Genomic DNA, 25,964 nt, shown 5'->3' with positions numbered 1-25,964 from the left:
GCTCCGCAACAGGAGAGGCCACAACAGTGAGAGGCCCGCGTACCGCAAAAAAAAAAAAAAAAAAAAAAAAAAATTTGGCTCCAAACACCAAGGATTTTCTAGCATAAGTATTCCTTTATACTTTATGACTGATTGCTATTCTTACCTCCCATAGATATTTTCTTTCAGTGAAAGAGTAAATTAAAAATACAGATTGGGAAAATGGGGAAAAAAGAAATCCCTCATAGCAGACATTTTAGTACTGGAAAGTGAAGTTCTTTTTGGCTTGCCTACCTGAGACAGTTGGGAGAGTGATTTATTCATATCTGTTATGATAAATGTCCTCTGTGTTCCATTTGTGCTGGGAGAGACTAAACAACTTGTTTACAGCATTTTTGTCTTTGGATTTTGCCACCAGAAATAGACATAAGTAGAGACATGGGTAGAGTTTGGTCTTCACTGAAAGCCTGATCAGGAAGCCCAACATGTGTTGATTACCATGCCTGAATTCTTTGGATTTCATGATATGTAGTGGGCCAGCAAGCACAGGACAATTAACCTTAGATGTGAGGATTTTCTGATGGACAAATTACGCTGAATTGGGACACATGGTTATGCAGTGACCTAAAAGTTACCATTTTCTTGGCTGTGTGTTAATGTTTCTTTCTTTTTTTTTTTATGGAAGTGTAGTTGATTTACAATGTTCTGTTAATTTCTGCTGTACAGCAAAGTGATTCAGTTATACACACACACACACACACATATATATATACATTCTTTTTTCTCTTCTTTTTTTTTAAACATTGTATTTCTCTTTTTTTTTTTTTTTTTTTTTTTTGCCGTACGCGGGCCTCTCAGTGCTGTGGCCTCTCCCGTTGCGGAGCACAGGCTCCAGACGCGCAGGCTCAGCGGCCATGGCTCACGGGCCCAGCCACTCCACAGCATGTGGGATCCTCCCGGACTGGGGCACGAACCCGTGTCCCCTGCATCGGCAGGCGGACTCTCAACCACTGCGCCACCAGGGAAGCCCTGTATTTCTCATTTCATTAAGATAATGACAGTGTCATAACATGAAGCTTTACATTTCTTTCTGTAACACAACATTATTGAATTACACATACAAATCCAGTTGCCCTTGCAGCTCTCATATAGATATATTCCCCTGAAAGTGGGCCAAATTGAGAACATCCTTGCATTTGTGAAATCCACCATGCATTTTAGATTTGATACTTCACACATCATCAAAAGTTTGTCAGCAAGTCAGGAGACACAGAAATTTGGAGATGGAACGTAGCATTTCTGAGTCCCTCTCAGACATGTCAAGTCTTTGTTTCCCAGACTTTGTAGGAAGAAAAGCTTAGTAGTGTCAGTGGGGAGAAGTCTCTGTATTTAAAGGTATAGCAGTGTTTTCTAGTATTACACTTAACAGCCAGGCTGTGTTTATGTTGTTCAAAGCGTCTGCATTTGTACATCACAATATTTAGTCTCTGAAACCAAAGGCAGCACGCTTTCACTGTTGTTCGCCTGCCCCCCAAAATGTATTGAACGATGGCTGGAAATTTGTAACCCAGTGAATACACTTCGAGTTTACATTTTTGACTTGCACCATGCTACTCAAGCCCTATCCATTAATATGAATTCTTCTGGGGATGTGATGGGGGAAAAATTAATGCCAAGACTGATAGAAACCTGTAGTTTAATTGTATGAATGTAGATGAGTAACTTTTTTCCTCACCATCTTTTCTGGAATGGGAAGAGCCAGAGGCATAACAGTCTCCATCATGTTTTTATTTTTTAAACTGTTGATGTTCCGAAAAGGAAACATCACCTGTTTATTTAGGCATTCTCTCAGCCTACCTGTCAATCATTGCAAACTTATTTCTGGTTGGTGAGGCTTTTCCTTGTATTATTTCTGATTCACAGGCTTGAAGCCATAGACTTATTTGGCCTCCCTCTTGCTTACTGGTCCATCCCAGCGTTTGCCATGGCCCAAACCATAAGAAAGCAATTGCACAAGAAGACTTGGGTTTCACTAAAGAAGATCCTATGGTCATATCTCAGGAATGCTGAAGTGGCTTCTGTTGGAGATGGTGGTTTCTGATTTTCCATTGCCTACCATGGCACTAGTGCTCAGTGTATAATCTGTACCTTCAAATACATAGGGTGTCAGTAGGAGTGGCTTATGGTAGCAGAACCACAGGGGCCTCCTGATGCTTCTCTGCTGCTTCCAGGAGTCTCCTGGGAACCCCGTTCAGATCCTTGTAATAGGAAAGGAATCACACTCTTATGGGATTCCCACTTCCCATTTCCTATCTCAGACAGGATCGTGTACTGAAAAGGACCAGGTCTCTGGAGTCAGGGAGGTCAATGTTTGAGTCAAGGCTCTGCTCTCCGATCTTGAGTGAGTCAACTTAACTTTTCTGAATACCAGTTTTCCCCTCTGAAAAAATAAAGCAGAATAACACCTATCTCACACAAAGCTGCTGCAATGAATAAAAGTACTAAAACAAGTAGAGCACTAATAATCATAGTAGGTGCTCAACCAGTGTTGATTCTAAGCTTTGCCCCTCTTCACACAAGCCTTGTCTCTCTTACTCTTTATTATATTAATTCAACAAACATTGGTTGTGCATCTGTTATGGGATTCACTCTGTGGAAGGTCATGGGGAGAATACAAAGATGAATGAGACAGTCCTGTCCCCAGGAAACAACATTCTAGTATAATACATTGTTTCTCAACCTTGGCTGCACTTTAGAATTACCAGCGGAGCTGTAAAGAATGCCAATGTCCAGGCCACGCCCCAGGTCAGTTATATCAGAATCTCTAGGGGTGGCGCCTCAGTAAAAGTATTTCTAATTACCTATTCTCGTAGGTAACTCTAACATGCATCCAAGTTGAGAATCACTGTTCTACAGGTAATTCTAATGTGGAACCTAGAGTTATAAAGTCCAATTCTGTTTGATACTGCGGATTCAGGGCCAGTGGAATGGATAGGGCTCAATCATGAAGTGTCTTATATATACATCATCTTATAGAACGTGGCTTTTATCTTAAAGATGTTGGGAAACCAATGAAAGAATGAGCTGATTAAGCTCTAGAATGATTCCTCTGGCATATGTGTGAAGGATGTTTGGCAGATGCTGTTCCACCCATATATTCCAATACCTTGGAATTTACCATTGTAGACTTGCTACCAACTGCCTGTTGGCATTCTCTGAGTGCTGGAACTGTATTCTTTCTCCGCTCCTGTGTACAGCAGACTAGAAGTATGGGATAATTAGGCAACTCACAGTTCCACTGCTGTAGCATCTACCTCTGACTTACACAGGATGTTGTTTAAATACCCTAGTTCCCACACCCCTTGGGTGGGATAAGTCTGAGACGTGTGGTCTGTTCTCTCTCCTAAAGTAGCAGAACTGAGCTGTGGTTGCCCACAGTGCTAACTAGCTTGATAATGTACCTTTATTGGGCTTCCTTCTCTTCACTGTCTCACTTCTGTACTTCTCCATCGCAGGGTTTCTCAGCGTGGGCGCTACTGGCATTCAGAGCTGACTAATACCTCACTGTTGTTGTGTGTGTGCCCAGGGGAGGGTGTCCTGTACCTTGTAGAATGCTTAGCAACATCCCTGATTTCTATCCACTAGAGTCCGTTGACCACCCCACCCTGCAAACTGTAACAACCAAAAATATGTCCATCTATTGTCGGATATCCCTGGGGGACTAAATTGTCGCTCCCTACCGGTTAAAACTACTGCCCTACTGATATTTCCTGCGACTTGCCTTTCAGTCCTTGTCTCTGGATGTGCTTCTGAGGAACCTAAACTAAGAAAGAGGAGTTGAAGAGGGACACACCAGGGATATGGAGACGAATTGGGAGATAATCGTGTCAGTCTGAGACAGAGGGGATAATATCTGAACCTCGCATGAGGCTGAGGTGGTAGAGTGGGAGAGATGCATACGGGATACCAAGATAGACACCAGCTGATGGAACTTGGAGCCTCAAAGAGTGAGGAGTGAGGAAGAAGAAGAGATGTAGCGTGACCCTGGTGGTGTCATTCAATGACGGGAATTCCAGAAGTAAGAGCGGGATTTTATAATAAAGTCTGGGGTGGTTTTTTAGGGGCTTTGTGAGAAGATGGAGGAGTTGGATTCCACGTTGTTTCTCAGCTAAGAGCCCTACTGTAATGTCGACATCCCCCTAACTCCCCGGGACAAAGGTCACTTTAGAGCAGTTGTTCTGAATCTTGGGATTCCCACTGGGATCACTTGAGAACTTTAACAGATTCTGATGCTTCAGACTCCACACTCAGAGTCCTTGAGTGAGTTGGTCTGGGGTGTAGTCTCAGGATATTTAAAGCTCCCCAGGTGATCCCAATGTGTAGTCAAAAATCCAGTAAAAATTTTTTTTTTTTTTTTGCGGTACGCGGGCCTCTCACTGCTCTGGCCTCTCCCGTTGCAGAGCACAGGCTCCGGACGCGCAGGCCCAGCGGCCATGGCTCACGGGCCCAGCCGCTCCGCAGTATGTGAGATCCTCCCGGACCGGGGCACGAACCCGCATCCCCTGCATCGGCAGGTGGACTCTCAACCACTGCGCCACCAGGGAAGCCCAAAAATCCAGTAACATTTAACAAGATTAGAGAAATTGCTTAGAGAGAGGATTTCTATCTCTCTCTCACACACACACCCACACCCACACACGTGCATGCACAAACACATACACACCCCTCAACATTTCATCTCATACTTTCCTACTACAAATACGGCCACGGTATTAAGTTTAACTTTATTAAAATGAGGCTAAAGATAATGCTTGAACGGTTAAAAGTACTGTATGAACCGTCTTCCTTTGTCCAGATACTTTTCTATGCACTTCTTATACTTGATCTCATTTAATCTTCACAAAAACCTTAGGAGTTAGTGCTATTATTGTATCCATTTTACTAATAGAGCAGCTGAGCCTCGGGGAGTTTGGTTTGCATAAAATCTGGTGTGTGGCACCAGGGCTGCCTCACGCTAGAGCCCAACCTGTCAACCATGGCACTAGATGGTTAGTCTAATTTCCTCATTTTGCCCCAAGTTTATTGGAAAATTAGCATGTGGATGAGAAGTTTGAGGGAGAAAATGCAGCATTTTAAAATCTAAGTGGTAACCAGGACCTTTTCTACAGGTCACACAAATCAGAAGGATTTGACCTGATCAGGATAGAAAATGACCATTACCTTCATAACTGTACAAACATACAAAAATATTTTTGCTCTCTCAAATTCAAAGTGGAGCACTTAACTCAGAGCTTATCTGAGAAAGACTGATGGTTTGGGTAGAGTTTCAGAATGCTTTAGGAGATTATGTTGTTTTATTTAGCTATCTTTTTAGTAGCTAAATTGAGGATTGTAATCGTTTATTTATTAAAATTTCTGTGTAAATTTGAGGAGGGGGATGCTAATCATCAAGGAAACACGTACCCTGTTTCTCTGACATGAGTTTCCAGGCATCTACACCATCCCATTATGCTCGTAAGTTTCCACTATCTTTTGATGTTTAGTTAATAAGGAGAATGATGAGAGAATACCTTCACTGGCATTTGACACTTTACTTTGAAGCACATGACACGTGGCCTGTTGACCTATTTCTCTGTGCTTCTTTATAGTATCTTCTTTTTTGCAAGGAGTGTGAAATACTTCACGACTATTTATTTTATTTTTATTACATTTTGGGGGTGTTCAGAATGGACAGAAATATTTAATGATCTTTTTTTTTTTTTTCTTTGCGGTATGCAGGCCTCTCACTGCTGTGGCCTCTCCCGTTGCGGCCATGGCCCACGGGCCCAGCCGCTCCGCGGCATGCGGGACCCTCCCGGACCGGGGCACGAACCCGTGTCCCCTGCATTGGCAGGCGGACTCTCAACCACTGTGCCACCAGGGAAGCCCTGGACAGAAATATTTGAGCTGTTTCAGATTTTCTTTTTATTGCACAGATGTTAGAAAAGAATTTACCAAGTGGTGTTCATCTTTTAAGATGAATTGGGAATTATGATTTTTATGCTACATTCTCTAAGCCTGGTGTCCGCATTTTTTTTTAATGGCACTCATTTGAGCAAATGGTGTGTTTAATGCCATTGTCTACTATCAGTACATTAGTTTGTGGACTGAGACTGCAAAGGCCAGGGGTCAGCAAACTTTTCCTATGAAAATGCCAGGTAGTAAATATTTCAGGCCTTACGGGCCGTACAGTGTCCGCTGCAGCTACTCAGCTCTGTTATAGCGTGAAAGCAGTCATAGGCAGTACGTAAATGAATAAGCATGCTGCTGGTGTTCCAATAGACCTTTGTTCACAAAAATAGAAGGTGGACCAGATTTGGCCTGCAGAGCTATAGTTTGCTGACCCCTGGCATGAAATCATACGAGAAAGGCTATAATCTTGGCTTCACAGTGTCAGGGTACTAATTCCACTCTTCATTTGTGTGTGCCCTTCAAAGGTGTCAGATGACAGTCTCTAAATAAGAGTGGTTAGTTTGTGTAAACACACACAGCTGGGCAAATCCTATTAGTTGGACCCCAAATGACTTCAACCACCTTGCCAGTCCTTGTTTACTAGGGTTCAGCCTCATCTCAGAAACTGGGAGAAACTTGACCTCAGTGAAGTTTGGGTGTGGCTTACTGCCCAACAGCAGTCTAAGGCCATCTGCTCATTCAGCAGGTACAAATGTCGCCTTTAAGGTGACCACGCTCAAAACATCACTAAGTCCTACCAGTCACTGATTTAATGCTAGTAAAAATAATGATTACTTTCTATTGAGCAATCTGTCCTTTTTCTCCTGTAAACCTCATGATGTAAGACACTCTGATCCCTTCACAGTTAAGGCCACTGAGACTTATTTTTCCCCAAATCACTCAACTAGTGAGTGGTGGAATTGGTACTCACACCCACATATTCTGAATGCAAACGTACATTCTTTTCACTTCGAAAGCCCCCTCCCCATGAACAACAGCTAATAGCGATGGAGTTTACAAGGTGGCTGGCGCTGCTTTAAGTGAACTCACTTATCCTTCCAACGGGCCTGTATCCTCTTGCCATCCCCATTTTCTCGATTAGGAAACTGAGGCACAGATGATGACCCAAATAACTCATCTCAAGGCAATTCCTAGAGTCGGAAAGCATCACTCAGTCCAAGTGCAAACAGACTAGGCAGGAAATGCTTTCTTCATTTTCTGGTGTCAAAAGAGGAAGAAAAACCTTGGTGGTCTAGAGAAGCAGTTAAGCCCCAGCCTGGCTTTGTATTCTAACTGCATCCCTTCTTTCTCTACTCACCCTTTCACGTCAGTTCCTTTTGTGCTGATAAATTCCAACCTCCCTGGAGTCTTTGCTATGCCGCCAGGTGAATCTCACATCAAAGCCACACATTTTGGAGAAGCCTCACGTGGACAACAGCAGAGAATAGATCTGTCTCTGTCAAAACGTGAGACAAACCAATTACTTCTGCCTGTCCCTTTCCATTGTTCTGTTGAAAGCCACACAGCAGTGACACCAGAGCAGCCCAGGCAGCACTCCAGAGCCTAGGTATTCAGGACACGCCAGGCAGATGGCATAAAAGGAGAAGGGGAAGAGAACTCTACAGGTCACCAGCCGGGTCAAGTCGCTTCAACTGTGAATGCAGAAGTACCTTTTCAAAATATCTCCATGGGGGATCTAGGCGTTTTCTTGTTTTTGCTGTTGTTAATAATAATGATGGTGGCATCAAATTCAGCCCCATCAAATTCTAATCCCTGCTGTGAAAGAAACTAGATGTCCTCTATATCCTCTTTCTCTTGGGGGATTGTGAGGGGACAGGAGTTAGCCATCATTTCTTTCTTCGCAAATTTTCTGCCATTCACCCCTCTTCCTTCACGTATTCTGAAGATCTTTCCATGCCTGAGGGTAACAGTTGCAAAACTTGGAAGTGCCAGAGTAACCGAGGCCACTTGTTGTGAACTAACCAATAACTAGACTAAGTGATAATTATAGCTTAGGTATCATGTCCATAGCATTGCTACCAGATTACAAGGCCAATATCAGATAAAATGCCACTACACAAAAACGTCTTTTAAGTGTTTATTTTTGAAACTTGTTACTTTAAAAAAGTCTTCAACATAGAGAAGAGCTGCTAAAATAGTACAGAGAGTTTCCAGATAAAGACCTTACCCAGCTTCCCCTAATGATTACATATTGCAGGGCCATAGTACAATGATTAAAACCGGGAAATTAACCTTGACACAGCACTATTCACCAAGCTACAGCTCTTTTGTGACTTTCTCCAATTTCCCCACTACTGTCCTTTTTCTGGTCCTGGATCTCACATTAGATTTAATTGTAGCTCCTTAGTCTCTGCCAATCTGTGCTGTGACACAGAATGAACGGTTAAGTAACGTGCCCAAGGTTATACACTTATTAAATGATATTGTTGAGGTTTTGAACACAGAGGTCCCCCTGTAAAAACCACTTTCTTAATCACTATATCATTGGCCTAAGTTTCCTTTTGGCCATTGACTGGACTGTAGCTGAGTAAAAAATAAACGTCTTTGACAGTTTATGCCTTTGACAGTTTAAACATTTATTTGTTTCAGTAGCTGGCATTATATTAACTAACATATGGACCCTATATGAGTCCATGTAGTATAGAGTTATAATAGTAGGTAATAGTTTAGTGTAGTATAGGGTTACCTTAGTACTATACTATACTTGACACAAGAAAGCAACATAAGTGTACCTGTCCTTTAATTTAGGCCTTTGTTTTTTATATATCTTCATTTATCTTTGATTATTTTAAGGTTTAATCAAATGTTAAAAATATAACTAAAATAAATTTACTTTTCAAAATAAATAGGTATCACAAAATAGTTTTTTTTAACATCTTTATTGGAGTATAATTGCTTTACACTGGTGTGTTAGTTTCTGCTGTATAACAAAGTGAATCAGCTATTCATATGCATATATCCCCATATCCCCTCCCTCTTGCATCTCCCTCCCCCCCCCCCCCCCCGTCCCCCCCCCCTAGGTGGTCACAAAGCACAGAGCTGATCTCCCTGTGTTATGTGGCTGCTTCCCACTAGCTATCTATTTTACGTTTGGTCGTGTGTATATGTCCATGCCACTCTCTCACTTCGTCCCAGCTTACCCTTACCCCTCCGTGTGTCCTCAAGTCCATTCTCTATGTGTGCGTCTTCATTCCTGTCCTGCCCTAGGTTCTTCAGAACCATTTTTTTTTTTTAGATTCCGTAATTCAAAAAGAGTCATGTAGCACAATGTTCATTGCAGCTCTATTTACAATAGCCAGGACATGGAAGCAACCTAAGTGTCCGTCGACAGATGAATGGATAAAGAAGATGTGGCACATGTATACCCTGGAATATTACTCAGCCGTGAAAAGAAATGAAATTGAGTTATTTGTAGTGAGGTGGATGGACCTAGAGACTATAATACAGAGTGAAGTAAGTCAGAAAGAGAAAAATACCGTATGCTAACACAAAACAGTTTTTTTTAAATGGTGGAGAGGGCGAGTAGAGGCTATGTATTAGGAAATCCAACATCCTTACAGTATTAGGACCTGTCAGTATTTCATAAAGTTTGGCAATCTCTACTTTAGCATATGGTTGATGCTAACGATTTTTAGACTTTCTTCTGTGTGTGTGTTTTTAAGTCTCATATCAAGACACCTGATAATTAAATTGCAAGTTGGAATCATTAATCAATAAAATGAAGTTAGAGCTAGGAAATTTGTGTGGGAGCTAATTAGAGCATAGCCTGTGGGATAAAATTTAATAAAAATTCAACTGTGGCATGTAGCAGCAAACAACCTTTTCCCAGCAGAAACACCTCGTAGAGCTGACTTCATTATTTCAAGCATCGCGTTTGGTCAAGGATTTGGAAAACAGCCCAGTCTGCTATAAAAGAACATTCTATCTGAGGAAATATCTGTACAACCGGATTTTGTTGTACAGATCCCACGGGCTAATGATGTGCCCTGTCAGGCTTCACTGTGGATAGACTGTGTGGTGTGCTGTATCCCTCCATACTCAGCAAATGGGTTAGGTGGGCTGGTGTGTAGGCACTGAAGACGCTGATGCAGGCTGGTGTCGGCAAGCTTATTTAGAATTGGATGAAAAGGCAGGAATGACTTCACTTGTCCTGGTGGCGCTGAACCTAACATAGAACCTGGCAGCTTTGGCTATTGTACTGCTGTAGCGACCATGAAGATACTCCTCTTAGATAGATCTTCAACTGCAGAGGGTGGTGGCCCCAGCTTCTGCTCTCTGAAATGCATCACCACATTTTATAAGAAGAGCTTCATTGCGTACTGCGTCTGTTTCATGATTCTCGTTTTTAAAAATCCCACTCACCATGTATGCCAAAGTTTCTGTTTGACATTTGGTTATTAATTTCCATTTTCCATGATACAAATCAGTTGTTCTTGCAAACTGATGCAACATTCGCATTTAAATATATTTTAATGGGTTTAAAAGCCAGTAAGCCTTTGCATTTAAATAGAGTTTTCAGTTTCGAATATTCAATTTCAAGGCTTTTCTGTATATATTTATGATAATATTTTTATAAATGATATACTTACATCATTTTTGGTAAGAAATTACGTAATGCTGGAAAATTTCCCAAACATTTATTTTGAAAATGCTCTCTTCGAAAAATGTTACTTTTGCAAACTTTGCTGAAATGTTAATATGTACCTTGGAGACACATAAATGCATTAATTTTGTTTCAGTCTAAGTAGCCAACTACTGACAGCCGCTTGTCCTTATGCAAAACTTCTCTTCTTTGCCAGAAAACTAGGAAACTAGCGTTCTTCTGAAAGAAAAATATTTAACTTATCTTTAAGTCAATAACTATTTTAAGTACTTTGCCACAAGATAGCCAGAAAATTCTGTAGCAACACAATGGAATGGTATACCATCTTGTTACAAGGCTTTCTAAAGAATCTACTGTGTAAAGGTCTTATAAAAGAAAACTTGATGACATCTTGTCATATGTGAATTGAAATGTCACAAAGTGCCAATGCTGGATGAAAGAGTGTCAATCCCTCCACATTCTGATGTCCCCCTCTTCCTTTGGGACATCTGATGGACTAATGTGACCATCTGACCTAAAATTGAGAGAACATGCCAGTGTCAGTATTTGTGTAAAACGTTAGTGATGCTTTTCAGTTGTGGTAAGCTGGGGGGTTGGGTTTTACCACCCATGCAGGGACTGGACACAAGGTCTTCAGTTGATGCAAGGCAGATAATAGGAACCAAGATCCTTGCAAAAAGCCAAGATTCTTAACGTGCTGCATATATAGGGCAAGAGTTGAAAAGTTTCATCCATTAGTATAATAAGGCAGCAACAAAACTTTTCTACCCATGAATGGGCTTTGGGTAGAAATAAAAATGGACTCCTTTTAAGTTTTATCATTATGGATGTGTGTTTCACGTGATTTAGGGTTAGACTTTAAGCTATTCTTCTGGATCAGGAATGCTTGAGCTGGAAATTGACACAGAGCTTGAGTCCAAGCTAGTGATAAACTTAAGGTATCAGGAAGCAAATATAAAATTTCTCTGGCTGGTGTTGCCCTCCCCCGCTAAGCAATAGGGGCTTCTAACAGATAAGGCAACCGTGATCGTGAGCTTGCAGTTGTGTAGAACGTTCTGCAGTTGGCCCTGCAGATCCTTGTTCCATCCTTCTCCACTCTGCTTTGCTCCCCCAGCAGATCGACCTGTATATACTGAATCACCGGGGCTTCCCGGCTTTTCTTTCTTTTTTTTTTTTTTTTTTATTGAAGTGTAGTTGATTTGCAATGTTTTATTAGTTTCAGGTGTGCAACACAGTGATTCAATATTTTTATACATTATACTCCATTTCAAGCTATTACAAAATGATGGCTATATTTCCCCGTACTGTTTAATATAACCTTGTAGCCTACTTATTTTATACGTAGTAGTTTGTACCTCTTTTTTCCCTACCCCTATATTTACCCTCCCTACTGGTAACCACTAATTCATTCTCTGTATCTGTGAATCTGTTTCTGTTTTGTTATATTCATCTCTGTGTTTTATTTTTTAGATTCCACATATAAGTCATAACATACAGTATTTGTCTTTCTCTGTGTGACGTATTTCACTTAGCATAATGGCCTCTAGGTCCTCCATGTTGCTGCAAATGGCAAAATTTCATTCTTTTTTATGGCTAAGTAGTATTCCATTGTGTATACGTACCACATCTTCTTTATCCATTCATCTGTTGTTGGACACTTAGGTTGTTTCCATGTCTTAGCTATTGTAAATAGTGCTGCTATGAACATTGGGGTGCATGTATCTTTTAGAATTAACGTTTTCATTTTCTTCAGATACATACCCTGAAGTGGAACTGTTGGATCATATGGTAGTTCTATTTTTAGTTTTTTGAGGAACCTCCATGCTGTTTACCATGGTGGCTGCACAAATTTACATTCCTACCAACAGTGTTTGAGGGTTCCGTTTTCTCCCCATCCTTGCCAGCATTTGTTATGTGTAGACTTCTTGATGATAGCCATTCTGACAGGTGTGAGGTGATGTCTCATTGTGGTTTTGATTAGCATTTCTCTGATGAATAGTGATGTTGAGCCTCTTTTCATGTGCCTATTGACCATCTGTATGTCTTCTTTGGGAAAATGTGTATTCAGGTCTTCTGTCCATTTAAAAAATCTGGTTCCTGGCTTTTCACTGTGTTCAGCCAGTGGGAGGTAATGGCAGGATATTGAAAAACAATAGATTAGTAAGGTCATGATATTAGTTCCACCAGCTACTGGGCTGCTGGTTGGCAGTGTCAGCCAGCCTCTACCAAAGACCACATGGCTCCTGTGAGGCAACCCTGGCCTCCAACTACATGTCTGATATTCACTTCCTCCTTGTGCCACTCAGGTTTGGGGTAGCAAAAGCTTCGTGTTTCACTACCTTTTGGCTTCTGTTAGCACTTCCCACACCTTTGAAATAGTCCTTTCATTAAACGCTCCACAATTACTCTATTTGATATGCCATCTGTTTCCTGCCAGGAATTTGACTGATATATTATTGATAATTTAAAAACTTAATATTCGTGATAATAATTGAGGACAAAATCCACCATGAGCCAAGAGTCCATGGACCTAACAAATAGAATAATTAGAACTCAAAGAACTTGAAATAATAGAACAGTTTACACGAACACACTGCTATATTTAAAATGGATAAGCAACAAGGACCTACTGTATAGCACAGGGAACTCTGGTCAGTATTATTGAGCTGGCCGGGAAGTTCATTCAGGTTTTTCTGTAACAGCTTACAGAAAGGCCTGAATGAACTTTTTGGCCAACCCAATATGTAACAACCTAAATGGGAAAAGAATTTGAAAAAGAACAGATACATGTATATATATAACTGCATCCCTTTGCTTTACACCTGAAACTAACACAACATTGTTAATCAACTACACTCCAATATAAAATAAGTTAAAAAATAGAACAATTTAGTGGAGACTATAAAAAATATGTGTAGCATAATTAAAGACGTAAAAGAAGTAATCAAAATCCTAAAAAATACAATGAGGGACTTCCCTGGCGGTCCAGTGGTTGAGAGTCTGTGCTTCCAATGCGGGGGCCGCAGGTGCAATCCCTGGTGGGGGAACTAGGATACCACATGCCGTGCGGTGCAGAAGAAATAAAATTACAATGAAAGAATAGACATTTGAAAAATAGCCAAATAGCATTCGTAGAAATAAAAAAAATGGTTATTGAAATTTTAAAACTATTGGACACATTAAACAGTGGATTATGCGTAGCTAAAGAGAGATTTAGTCACCAAGAAGGTAAATCTGAATATGTTGGTCAGAATGAAGTATGAAGAGATAAAGGGATGGAAAATATGAAAGAAGGGTTAAGAGACATTAAGAGATTGGCAGAGAGGCAGTACTTGCAGGATAATAGCTGATAATTTTTCATAATGGATTAATGACATAATTCCTAAAATTTTAAAAATACAACACGTCCTGAGTAGGATTAAGCAAACATGCCTACATCTAGACATAGGAAGTGAAACTGCAGGCAAAGAAACAAAGAAAACATTTGAAAAGCAGCCAAAAAGAAAGACCAGATTATCCACTATACTAACAGTAAGACAGTAGGTTTTGCATCGCAGTAATATAGACCTAGTAACACTGGAATGATATCTTCAAAATAATGAGAGAAATTAACTGTCACCTATAATTTCACACCCAGCTAAAATAGCATTCAAAATAAAGGACAGAATGAAGACTTAGGGAGAAAAATGGTTCATTTCTTACTCAAACATTTAAGTTATAAAATTGACCACGAGAAAAAATATTAAAACGTAACCACTAAAGAAATAGAATCAGTAATCTAAAATCTGTTTATAAAATGAGCACTAGGCCCAGGTGGTTTTACAGGCAAGTTTTACTAAAAAGGGAAACAACCCGAAAGAGAAATGGGCAAAGGACGAACAGCTAATTCAGGGAGGAGAAATTCTCAATGGCTGACAAGCCCTGTAGAAAGTTCCTCAGCCTCATTTATAATCAGAGGAATGAAAATTCAAATAATAATGAAATATCACTCCACCACTCTCAGGTTGGCACATATTATTCAAGTCTGAAAACACCAAATGTTGGCAAGAGTTGAACATAGAGAAATAGGAAGTCAAAGGCATTGGTGGTAGGCTATAAATTGGATTACTTACTTTGGGAAGCAGTTTTGCAACATTTAATAGAGATGTACATAAACGTACACATCAACTGGGCAATTCCATTTCTAGAAACTTTCACACGTGTGCACCCGAAGACAAGTACAAGATAATTTAGCGGAACATTGGAGATAATCTAACTCTATCCCTCAATAGAATAATGGGGAGCTGTAGTTTTCCGAAAATGGCTATCATACAACAGTGACGATGCATGGACTAAGTCTGCACGTATGATCTGGATAAATCTAAAGAGCGTAACATTGAATGAAAGTAGCAAGGAACACAGTATGCATCATTATATCATTTATGTAAAAATTAAAAACAAAAGAAAACAATGTAATTTCCTATGGATATATGCTGATGTTGTTAAAGTTAAAAACATACAGAAGGATACACATCAGCTTCCGGCTGAATGAGGACAAAATGCAGTGGTTACTGCCGTACCTCTTAACGCTTCATAAAAAAAGATTTTAAAAAGGTAAGACATTTGCATTTATTTAATATTGGTGTAGAAACAAAAGGATATTAGATGATTTTCTGTACTGTAACTGTATGTTTGAAAATGCCTTATACTTCTAGACAAAATAATACCAGTATGTTTTTGTAAATCATCAAAATATTTTTCCTGGGGATTACATTCTTATTATTTCTTATACCTGTAGCAGAGGAATAGGACAGCCAAATGGATTTCTAAACAGTTTTACCATACATAAAATTTACATTACACATGTTGGTATTCAGGGCTGTTTTAAACCTGCTTCCTGCCCTCTGGGATATAAGTAGGGATGGAAATGGTTAGCCTTGAATTTGAGGATGAGCGTCTGACAATAAATGTTTCCTGTGAGACTATGCCACCTGCTTGCTGTATGGCCCCTTAAGAAGCTTAAAGGAGGCCACACAGTTATCATGTTTGCAGTTTTCCCCCCGAGACACTCCTTGTTGTTATTTATTCTGGCTGCTGGCTTTCCAGACCTTTCCTTCCCTATTAAAGTACTGGCTGGTGACGCTAATTCAAGAGAAAGAAATGTAGAAGGAAATCCACCTGCAACCAAAGGAAATACATGAGTTCTTATGAACTCCTTTGCTTCCATAAAAGTTAGAAATGTTGATTGAACTGAGCTCATTGAATTTCTGTTTCTAACTTTTTCTATGCTAAAGAGCCTGTTCTGTGCACACAGTGGCAGTTTGAAACCGCCTTGAAGACTTTGCTATATCCCAGAAGGGAACATTAGCTGTTGTTTCTAGGAACCTGTTGAAATTCAAAAATGAGTATGAATAAGGACTTGGACCATTGGATGAGAAAGAGGCTTCAACAGCGTATTTCATTATACAATGCGAGGTATTTGCTTTAGGGAAATAAAAGTGTTCATCTTTGCGTATGATTGGGAAAAAAAAAAGCTTACAACCATGTTGTCTCAATGAAAAATTGTAAATCTCAAATTTGCTCAGTTTCTAGAAAGACGCTGTACTAGCCCTGGCAAGAAATAGGGAAGAAAAATGTTGAATAAAGTAATGACTAGATAGGGTCTGTGTCATGGAGCACTTTTAAATCTAGTTGGCAGAAGAGGACATAGGTTTGTAAAACAGAAGAACGGGCAGAAAACTCTGATGACATCCTCATGTTTACATGTGTTAATCTCCAACTTGCCAGTGAACTTGTTCAGAACAGCAAACACTAATTGTGCACCCATTATGTGCCAAGGGTTGAGATAAGCACAAGAAATATAAAATCAAGTCAGACAAAGTCCTTGCCTTGGTCTATAGGTGAAGACAACAATTAAATGGACTAATATACAAGGATTATTCTAATATATAAATAATGGATTATTCCAATATGAAATGTGCTATAAGAAAGACCTGTTGGGGCACAGGATGGATGGAATCTTGAGTCAAAAGTAATCATTAGCCAGGCAAAGAAGATTATTCTAGGCACCATTAAAAGTATGAGCTAAAGGTTCTGAGGAGGGGAATTTCATGTCGTTTGAAAGAGTATCAAGTCCTTTTTTTTTTCTTTCACCTGAGTTTTAAACAGTGATTCTTTTTTCTGTTTGTTTTAGTATTTATTTATTTATTTTTGGTTGCGCCAGGTCTTAGTTGCGGCAGGTGGGCTCCTTAGTTGCGGCCTGCAGCCTCCTTAGTTGCAGCACTTGGGCTCCTTAGTTGCGGCATGTGAACTCTTAGTTGCGGCATGCACGTGGGATCTTGTTCCCTGACCAGGGATTGAACCCAGGTCCCTGCATTGGGAGCGCGGAGTCTTATCCACTGGACCACCAGGGAAGTCCCTAAACAGTGATTCTTGAAGTGGAGAAGAGAATGCTCCAAAACACTTTTTGCAGAATATTTGTGTTTGCATGCAGAGTTTACTCTCCGTCTTATCCCTGGTGCCACAAGCAAAGTATAAGGAAGGGGACAAGGGAATGAGGGTAGACACATTTTTTTTGGCACTTCAGTGCCTGGCCCATGGATGGATGATGGATGGACAGAAAGGCTTAGGAGACAGAAGTGTATTCGTGTGTACGAATACACACATATCTATATCTATATATAATATCTATCTAGAAGGCTTGTTGAATTGAATCGAACCACTAATTAACAAGCACAAACTAAATTCTTATTTACTTTACTGCATGGAGGTAAGATGGACATTGCTCAATTTTCTAGGTCCTCCCATCCAATTTAGATGCTTTATGACACTGAGAATTAGGAGACGCTAGGTCTACAGGCTCAGATATTATGTCAATGGACAGGGGGAAGGAAATTCTCCCTTCCCCATCAACTTAAATGTGTGCTGGGTTTCCTTGTGGGAACCTAAACTTGTTATAAGTATTGACTGCTCTCAATGCCAAGTCTTTCTAACTGTTAAGTTGATTACTTTCTAATTTCATCCTGTGTCTTGGTGCCTGAGGCAAGCTGGGAACACCCACCAGGGTGCTGATGTTTCATTCTCATCCAACTTAATTGCATTATTTTTCAATGATTTCTCCATACTCCCAACCCCATGGGAGCAAAGTATTTTCTTTTGCACACAAAGGTGATTTTGCTCAACATATTTATTATTAGATATGTTGACAATGATATATATAACTATAAGAACTTTTACTTCTACAGGGTAAAAAACATTCTCTCGTTTCCAGCGTTTTGCCTTCTTGATCACTAATGTAATGTGTTCTGTCCTGGATCTTCATTTTTCTTTCTCCTCGAATGACGTTCTCTGGTGGACAAAACTTAATTATGTTGATGAAAGCAGTCTTTGAGTTTTCATACTCTGCAAACTTTGGTATTTATTTGCCTTCAGCCTAACCTGGTTTTGCTTTCCAGTTGCTGTTCAAAGGAGCACTTCATAAAATATGATTTGCGGTTCAGATTTCTAGAGGGCAGAAAAGTCTTAAAAGTAATGGGAAGAACATGATAGAAATGAAACTAATTTTTGAATAAGGATATCTATGTATCTATGTATCTATCTGCTTTAATCGTGGGTAACTTGTGATCCTCAGCTAGAACCTTCTGTTCTCAAAAAGTAAAATGATCCTCCAAACGAGGGGCAATGTCAGGAAAAGCCCTTTTGTATGAGAGTTGACATGAATCCATGCAACCAGTAAGGAAGTCTTTCTCTGTAGGTAAGTATCAATCAGGGCTCAGTCAGAAGACAAAAATCACACCAGCGATTTTAATAGAGAGAATTTCTTTTTATTATTGTCTTTTAAAATTAATTTTAAAAATTTATACAATTTTAAAGGTTACTTTCCATTTACAGTTATTACAAAATGTTGGCTGTTATTCACCAGGTTGTGCAATACATCCTTGAGTCTATCTCGCACCCAGTAGTTTGTTTTCTGTCACTGTGAGTCTGCTTGTTTTTTATTGTATTCACTAGTTTGTTGCATTTTTTAGATTCTATGTATAAGTGATATACAGTATTTGTCTTTCTTAATAAAGAGAATTTAATATAAAGAACTGTTAACTAGGTATAAAGTGTTAACTAGGTAACTGAAAAGGGTATTGTAGAAGTAGCAACTACAGGAAGCAGCTGTTACGCCTGGGGAAACAAAGGGAAGAGGTTGGGATTGTAATGTTCTAGAACAGGGGTCCCCAACCCCCGGGCCGTGGACCAGCACTGGTCCGAGGCGTGTTAGGAACCGGCCCCGCAGCAGGAGGTGAGCGGTGGTCCAGTGAGCGAAGCTTCATCTGCCGCTCCCCATTGCTCGCATTACCGCCGGAACCATCCCCCCCCCCCATCCCTGGTCCCGGAAAAATTGTCTTACACAAGACTGATTCCCTGGTGCTAAAAAGGTTGGGGACCGCTGCTTTAGAAGGTTGAAGGAGGAGGGGCCCATGGATTTAAAACTCTGAGCCCTGAGAAAGGCACACTGCTTGGCCGGTGGTGGAGTGCAGTGAGGCTGCCTGTGCCCGTGTTATGAAAAAAAAAAACAAAGTGAAATTTGAATTCAGCTGCTGCTAAGGACTTGCCACAGCCAGGGTAAAGAAGTGAGACTGGGGTGATGATAGAAACAAGAGTCCAACAGGAAGCCCATAGAAAACAAAGAGGAAACAGGAACAAACAAGCCCCTCTTCCTTCTCTGGCCTTACACTCTATTACTGGCATCCCCTAGTGAGAGCCTAACAGGCGTTAGCTGGCAACTTAAAAATGTGTTTATCAGACTCCCAGCCCCAGCATGAAAGAGCCGAGTATACAAGGGCAGGTTTGGAACTGGGGGACAGTAGTTTAACAACTGGCACTTAAGTTTGCAGAAGTAACCCCATCTACGGTGTGAGTTGGTTATGAAATTAAAGTACTGCCTGTAGATCACTTGGATGGCCGTGCTAATTGAGTCCACATCATTCAATGGTCCCTAGTGATTTATCTGAGCCGAAACCCATACCCCTTGCTAGTGACTGATATAGAAATGAGTTTCTCATATTTTATGTGTAACCTAAGAGTTTTATATGCCCTTCAGCAAATTAATTAAATTGGTCCAGTGCCAGTATTTTTAATAAGCCACAACCACTGGCATTAGGGCTTAGATCCAGAGAGCTGACAAGTAGCAAATTTGAGCTCTTATTGTCTGCTTCATATCAAAGACCCAGAAGAATTTTTGAAAACTTTAATAAAGTTTCTTACAAAGAAAAAAACTAAGCAAAATACTGAAAAAGGAGCAAGACGAGTTTGGCTGTTTTCATTCACTCAATCAACATTATTCTGGTATCCCTAGACAGGACATTTAGACAAGAAAAATAAATAACATACATATATGAATACTAGAAACTGTCATGCTTTGGAGTTATTATCATTATCCACCTAGAAAAGCCTATTCAATCAAGTCAAACTCTAACAGAATATTGGAGTTCAGTAAGTAACCAAATGTAAGATCAACATATGCAAATCAGTAGCTTTCCTTCAAATCATCCACAAACAAGTAGAAAATATAATAGTGAACACAAAAAGAATTTAAAGTTTATTCATAGCAGTATTAGAAACTGAAATACTATTGGTTTTGTAAATAAAGTTGTGTTAGAACCCAGCCACATATTATTCATATGTGTACCATGTATGGTTATTTTTGTGCTACACTGATAGAGTTCAGTAGTTGTAACAGAGACTCTGTGTCCCAGAGAGTGGACAATATTTATTATCTGGTCCTTTACAGAAAATGTTTGCTGATCCCCGATGTCTGTGATCACGTTATAAATGAGCCCAGTCCACATTTGCATCTGTGTTTTTAGTCACAGTAGTGCCTGAAGTGCCTGTATTTAACTCTCTTTTTTTTTAACTGAAGCATAGTAAAGTTACATTGTTGTGTTACTTTCAAGTGTACAGCAAAGTGATTCAGTTATGTGTGTGTGTGTGTGTGTGTGTGTACTTTCTCAGATTCTTTTCCATTATAGGTTATTACAAGATATTGAGTATAGTTCCCTGTGCTATACAGTAATCCTTTTTGGTTATATATTTTATATATAGTACTGTATATATGTTAATCCCAAACTCCTAATTTATCTCTGCCCCCTGCCGCTATCCCCTTTGGGAACCATAAGTTTGTTTTCTATGTCTGTGAGTCGGCTTCTGTTTTGTAAATAGGTTCGTTTGTATCCTTTTCTTAGATTCCACATACAGGTGACAGCATATGATATTGCTCTTTCTCTGTCTGACATACTTCACTTAATATGATCATCTCTAGGTCCACCCATGTTGCTGCAAATGGCATTATTTCATTCCTTTTTATGGCTGAGTAATACTCTATTGTATATATGTACCACATCTTCTTTTTTCATTCATCTGTCGATGGACGTTTACATTGCTTCCATGATACAAAAACAAGACCCGTACATATGCTGTCTACAAGAGACCCACTTCAGCCCTAGGGACACATACAGACTGAAAGTGAGGGGATGGAAAAAGATATTCCATGCAAATGGAAACTAAAAGAAAGCTGGAGTAGCAATTCTCATATCAGACAAAATAGACTTTAAAATAAAGACTATTAGAAGAGACATAGAAGGACACTACATAATGATCAAGGGATCAATCCAAGAAGAAGATATAACAATTGTAAATATTTATGCACCTAACATAGGAGCACCTCAATACATAAGGCAAATGCTAACAGCCATAAAATGGGAAATCCACAGTAACACAATAATATTAGGGGACTTTAACACCCCACTTTCACCAATGGACAGATCATCCAAAATGAAAATAAGTAAGGAAACACAAGCTTTAAATGATACCTTGAACAAGAAGGACTTAATTGATATTTATAGGACATTCCATCCAAAAACAGCAGAATACACTTTCTACTCAAGTGCTCATGGAACATTCGCCAGTACAGATCGTATTTTGGGTCACAAATCAAGCCTTGGTAAATTTAAGAAAATTGAAATCGTATCAAGTATCATTTCCGACCACAACGCTATGAGACTAGGTATCGAATACAGGGAAAAAAACTAAAAAGTTCAAACACATGGAGGCTAAACAATATGCTACTGAATGACCAAGAGATCACTGAAGAAATCAAAGAGGAAATCAAAAAATACCTAGAAACAAATGACAATGAAAACATGATGACCCAAAATCTATGGGATGCAGCAGGAGCAGTTCTAAGAGGGAAGTTTATAGCAATACAATCCTACCTCAAGAAACAAGAAAAATGTCAAAAAAAAAAAACCCTAAACTTACACCTAAAGCAATTAGAGAAAGAGGAACAAAAAAACTCCTAAGTTAGCAGAAGGAAAGAAATCATAAAGATCAGATCAGAAATAATGAAAAAGAAATTAAGAAAACAAGAGCAAACATCAATAAAACTAAAGGCTGGTTCTTTGAGAAGAAAAACAAAATTGATAAACCATTAGCCAGACTCATCCAGAAAAAAAGGGAGATGACTCAAATCAACAGAATTAGAAATGAAAAAGGAGAAGCAACAACTGACACTGCAGAAATGCAAAGGATCATGAGAGATTACTACAAGCAACTATATGCCAGTAAAAGGACAACCTGGAAGAAATGGCCAAATTCTTAGAAAAGCACAACCTTCCAAGACTGAACCAGGAAGAAATAGAAAATATGAACAGACCAATCACAAGCACTGAAATTGAGACTGTGATTAAAAATCTTCCAACAAACAAAAGCCCAGGACCAGATGGCTTCACAGGCGAATTCTATCAAACATTTAGAGATGAGCTAATACCTGTCCTCAAACTCTTCCAAAATATAGCAGAGGGAGGAACACTCCCAAACTCATTCTACAAGGCCACCATCACCCTGATACCAAAACCAGACAAAGGTGTCACGAAGAAAGAAAACTACAGGCCAATATCGCTGATGAACATAGATGCGAAAATCCTCAACAAAATCTAGCAAACAGAATCCAGCAGCACGTTAAAAGGATCATACACCATGATCAAGTGGGGTTTATCCCAGGAATGCAAGGATTCTTCAATATACGCAAATCAATCAATGTGATACACCATATAAACAAACTGAAGGATAAAAACCATATGATCATCTCAATAGATGCAGAAAAAGCTTTTGACAAAATTCAACACCCATTTGTGATAAAAAAAAAAAAACTCTCCAGAAAGTGGGCATAGAGGGAACCTACCTCAACATAATAAAAGCCATATTTGACAAACCCACAGCCAACATCACTCTCGATGGTAAAAAACTGAAACCATTTCCACTAAGATGAGGCACAAGACTAGGTTGCCAACTCTCACCGCTATTATTCAACAGCGTTTTGGAAGTTTTTAGCCACAGCAATCAGAGAAGAAAAGAAAATGAAAGGAATCCAAATCAGAAAAGAAGAAGTAAAGCTGTCACCATTTGCAGATGACATGATACTATACATAGAGAATCCTAAAGATGCTACCAGAAAACTAAGTTTTTTAAGTAAGTGAGTTCAGCTCCAGGTTCCTCTAACAGAGAATTACTGACACCAGGCTAGATAATTTATTATTATTCCTAACTGGTGAAGGTATGCTACTGTGAGGTCACTCAGGGTACAGTCGCTGGTTTCAGAGTGTTTTAATTTACCCATTTGATATTTGGCTGATGGATTTACATTCTTTCACAAATAATGATGCAATTTTGTTTTTGTCTAATAACCTCACTTGCATTTCATATTGCTAGAAACCTACAGACTTTGTTTAATGGGCACACGGCCCACAGACTTTAATGTTTTTCTGATGACATGAGTAATAAATATTCATTATTGAAAATACGTGAAAAAAATTTTAAAAGTCCGAAGATGAAAATGAGCTATTATCCATACTATCAATATAACCTCAGGGTTTAACATGTGGGTGAATCTATATCCAGCATTTTATATATAATATCAATATATATTCATAATACACATATACGTATTTTATATATGTTACAATGTACATATACATACAAACTTTTAAAATACAAATAGATTTATATTTTACATGCTGTTCTGTAACCTACCACTTTTCACTTAACGAAGTATTAACATTTTTCATGACATTGAATATTTTCTACAACCTCATCTTTTTTATAAAAGGATTTAAAATTTCTTTGTTTTTATTTTTTTAATTGAAGTATAGTAGATTAACAATATTATATTAGTTTCAGGTATACAACATAGTGATCCAATATTTTTATAGATTATACTGCATTTAAAGTTATTACAAAATAATGGCTATATTTCCCCGTGCTGTACAATATATCCTTGTAGCTTATCTATTTTGCACATAGTTTGTATCTCTTAATCCCCTACCCCTATCTTGCCCCTCACCCCTTCCCTCTCCCACCAGTAACCACCAGTCTACAGCCTCATCTTTTATTTCTTCCTAGTAGTTCACTATATGACCATATCATAATTTATTTTTTTCCTCTTTAATCATAATTTCTTTAACCAAGTCCCTATTGTTGAAAATTGAGGTCATTTCCATTTTTTCCCAGTTATAAACAGGGCTCTGCAAGTATGTTGATGCTAAATCTGTGCATATTCATGGTAGTTTCTTTAGGAGAAATTTCTCGAAGTGGAATTGCTGAGTCAGTGGATGTGTACATTTTGAGTTTAACTGAATCCCCAAATCCTTTAAATATTTCTTCCCTTTGGAGTATTTTTCAAAGGTTTCTTCACATTTCGAAGTTTCCAGATCAAGATATAGACCGTTTCCAGCCCTCCAGAAGGCTGCTTTGTGCCTCTTACCAATCTCTACCCACCTCACACACCCTACAAGTAACTTTTACCCCAATTTCTATCACCACAAATTTGTTTTCCTGTTCTTAAACTTCTTATGAATAGATTCATAATTCTGTGTGTATGGCTACTTGTAGTCATCATCACGTCTGTGAAATTCACCCATGTTGTGTATATATCAGTACTTTGTTCTTTATAACTGCTATATAGTAGTCTGTTGTCTGAATTTATATACCATTTACATATCCACTGTCCTTCTGATGGCCATTGGGTTGTTTCCAGTTTGGGCTACCATGAATGAAGTGGCTACGAACATTCTTATACACATCTTTTCTTGGACATATACACTCATTTCTCTTGGAATTGCTGTATCACAGAGCAGGCATATGTTTAGAAATATGTTTTCTTAAATGAGGGCAGAAAATCATGTGAGGAAAGGAAGCAATCAGTTAAGCCCCTGAATATAGGAATGGATGCTGACAGGTGCCAGTAGGGAGGAAGAGCTGGTCCCGATCACCCCGGTTGTCCTGGGCAGTGATACCATACAAAAAATTCCCTGGGCCAATTTTAAGGCTGCCAGTTTCCTCTAAAATGTATGTTTCTTTGGGAGTCAGAAAGAAGAATATTCAAATTGACCAGGAGGTTTGAAAAACTTGGAGCAGACTGCCTAGAGTAGTAGCTGGGATCCTCTGAGTTACTTCTGTCTCAAGACAAACTAAGTGCACTTTAATACCCTTCCCCCATAGATGTGAAAGAAGAAAGGCTCTACGGTAAACCAAGACACTGTCTTTCTAGGAGTCATTGTAGTTTTAGTGCAGTGTGCTGATTCATGACAAGATAAGAAACAGGCACCAGAATGTAAATCAGTGCTCTGCTTACTTTATTGAGAAAATTTTGATACCAAAAGATTTAGATGAATTAAACAATGTTCTTATTCATGTATTGAACTTACATTCTGGTTCAAGCTCCTGATCTCATCATAGATCAATAACAGTTTGCTAAAAGGCAGCCAATCTGCAGACCACACAGACTTTAGAGTAATAGAATCTGGGTTCAGATGTCCACTATGCTACTTACTATGTGACTTTGTATATATTTCTTAATCACCTTAAACCTCAGTTTCCTCATCTGTAAAATAGGAGTGATAACACTACCTAACATGGGGGTCTGGGAAGAATTTGAATACATATATGTAAAGTGTTTGCTGTTCACACAAAGTAAGTGACTCTGTTTGTGCACGCAGTCCAGAATCCGTGAAATATGATAGGTCCCGGAGTGTACTTTAGCACCTCAATCCTAGCTTTTTACCATGCAGCACAGGTGCTGCAAGCAACAGATGAGAAAACCATTTCTGAAATTTGGAAATGGTGTGGTACACGATGTATCCAATTTTCACAAGGTTGCCCAAGATCTAGAATCTCCTACCGCTTCTTTTTCTCTGACCAAGCAGAATTTTGATCATCGATTTTTGCGTTATTTGAAGACAGCATGAAGTTTGGTAAAGAGTTAAGATTCTGGACTAAACTGTATTCTTGGGTGAAAGGTGATGTGTCTCACCTAATTTATGGACCTCCTCACTTTCTCTTGACCCCT

At 39.2% G+C, this 25,964-nt stretch overlaps 1 protein-coding gene across 1 annotated transcript in view; it reads left to right on the top strand.

Annotated features, from left to right (window-relative positions):
* ASB9 (ankyrin repeat and SOCS box containing 9) overlaps positions 1 to 25,964 on the top strand; it is a 285,544-nt gene that overhangs the window by 182,332 nt on the left and 77,248 nt on the right. The window lies entirely within an intron of this gene.

This window comes from Monodon monoceros, unplaced genomic scaffold (genome assembly GCF_005190385.1).
Source record: "Monodon monoceros isolate NGI ecotype Baffin Bay Population unplaced genomic scaffold, NGI_Narwhal_1 Super_Scaffold_22, whole genome shotgun sequence".
In the NCBI taxonomy this organism is placed as follows: domain Eukaryota; kingdom Metazoa; phylum Chordata; class Mammalia; order Artiodactyla; family Monodontidae; genus Monodon; species Monodon monoceros.
This window is presented reverse-complemented; position numbering and strand designations above follow the sequence as displayed.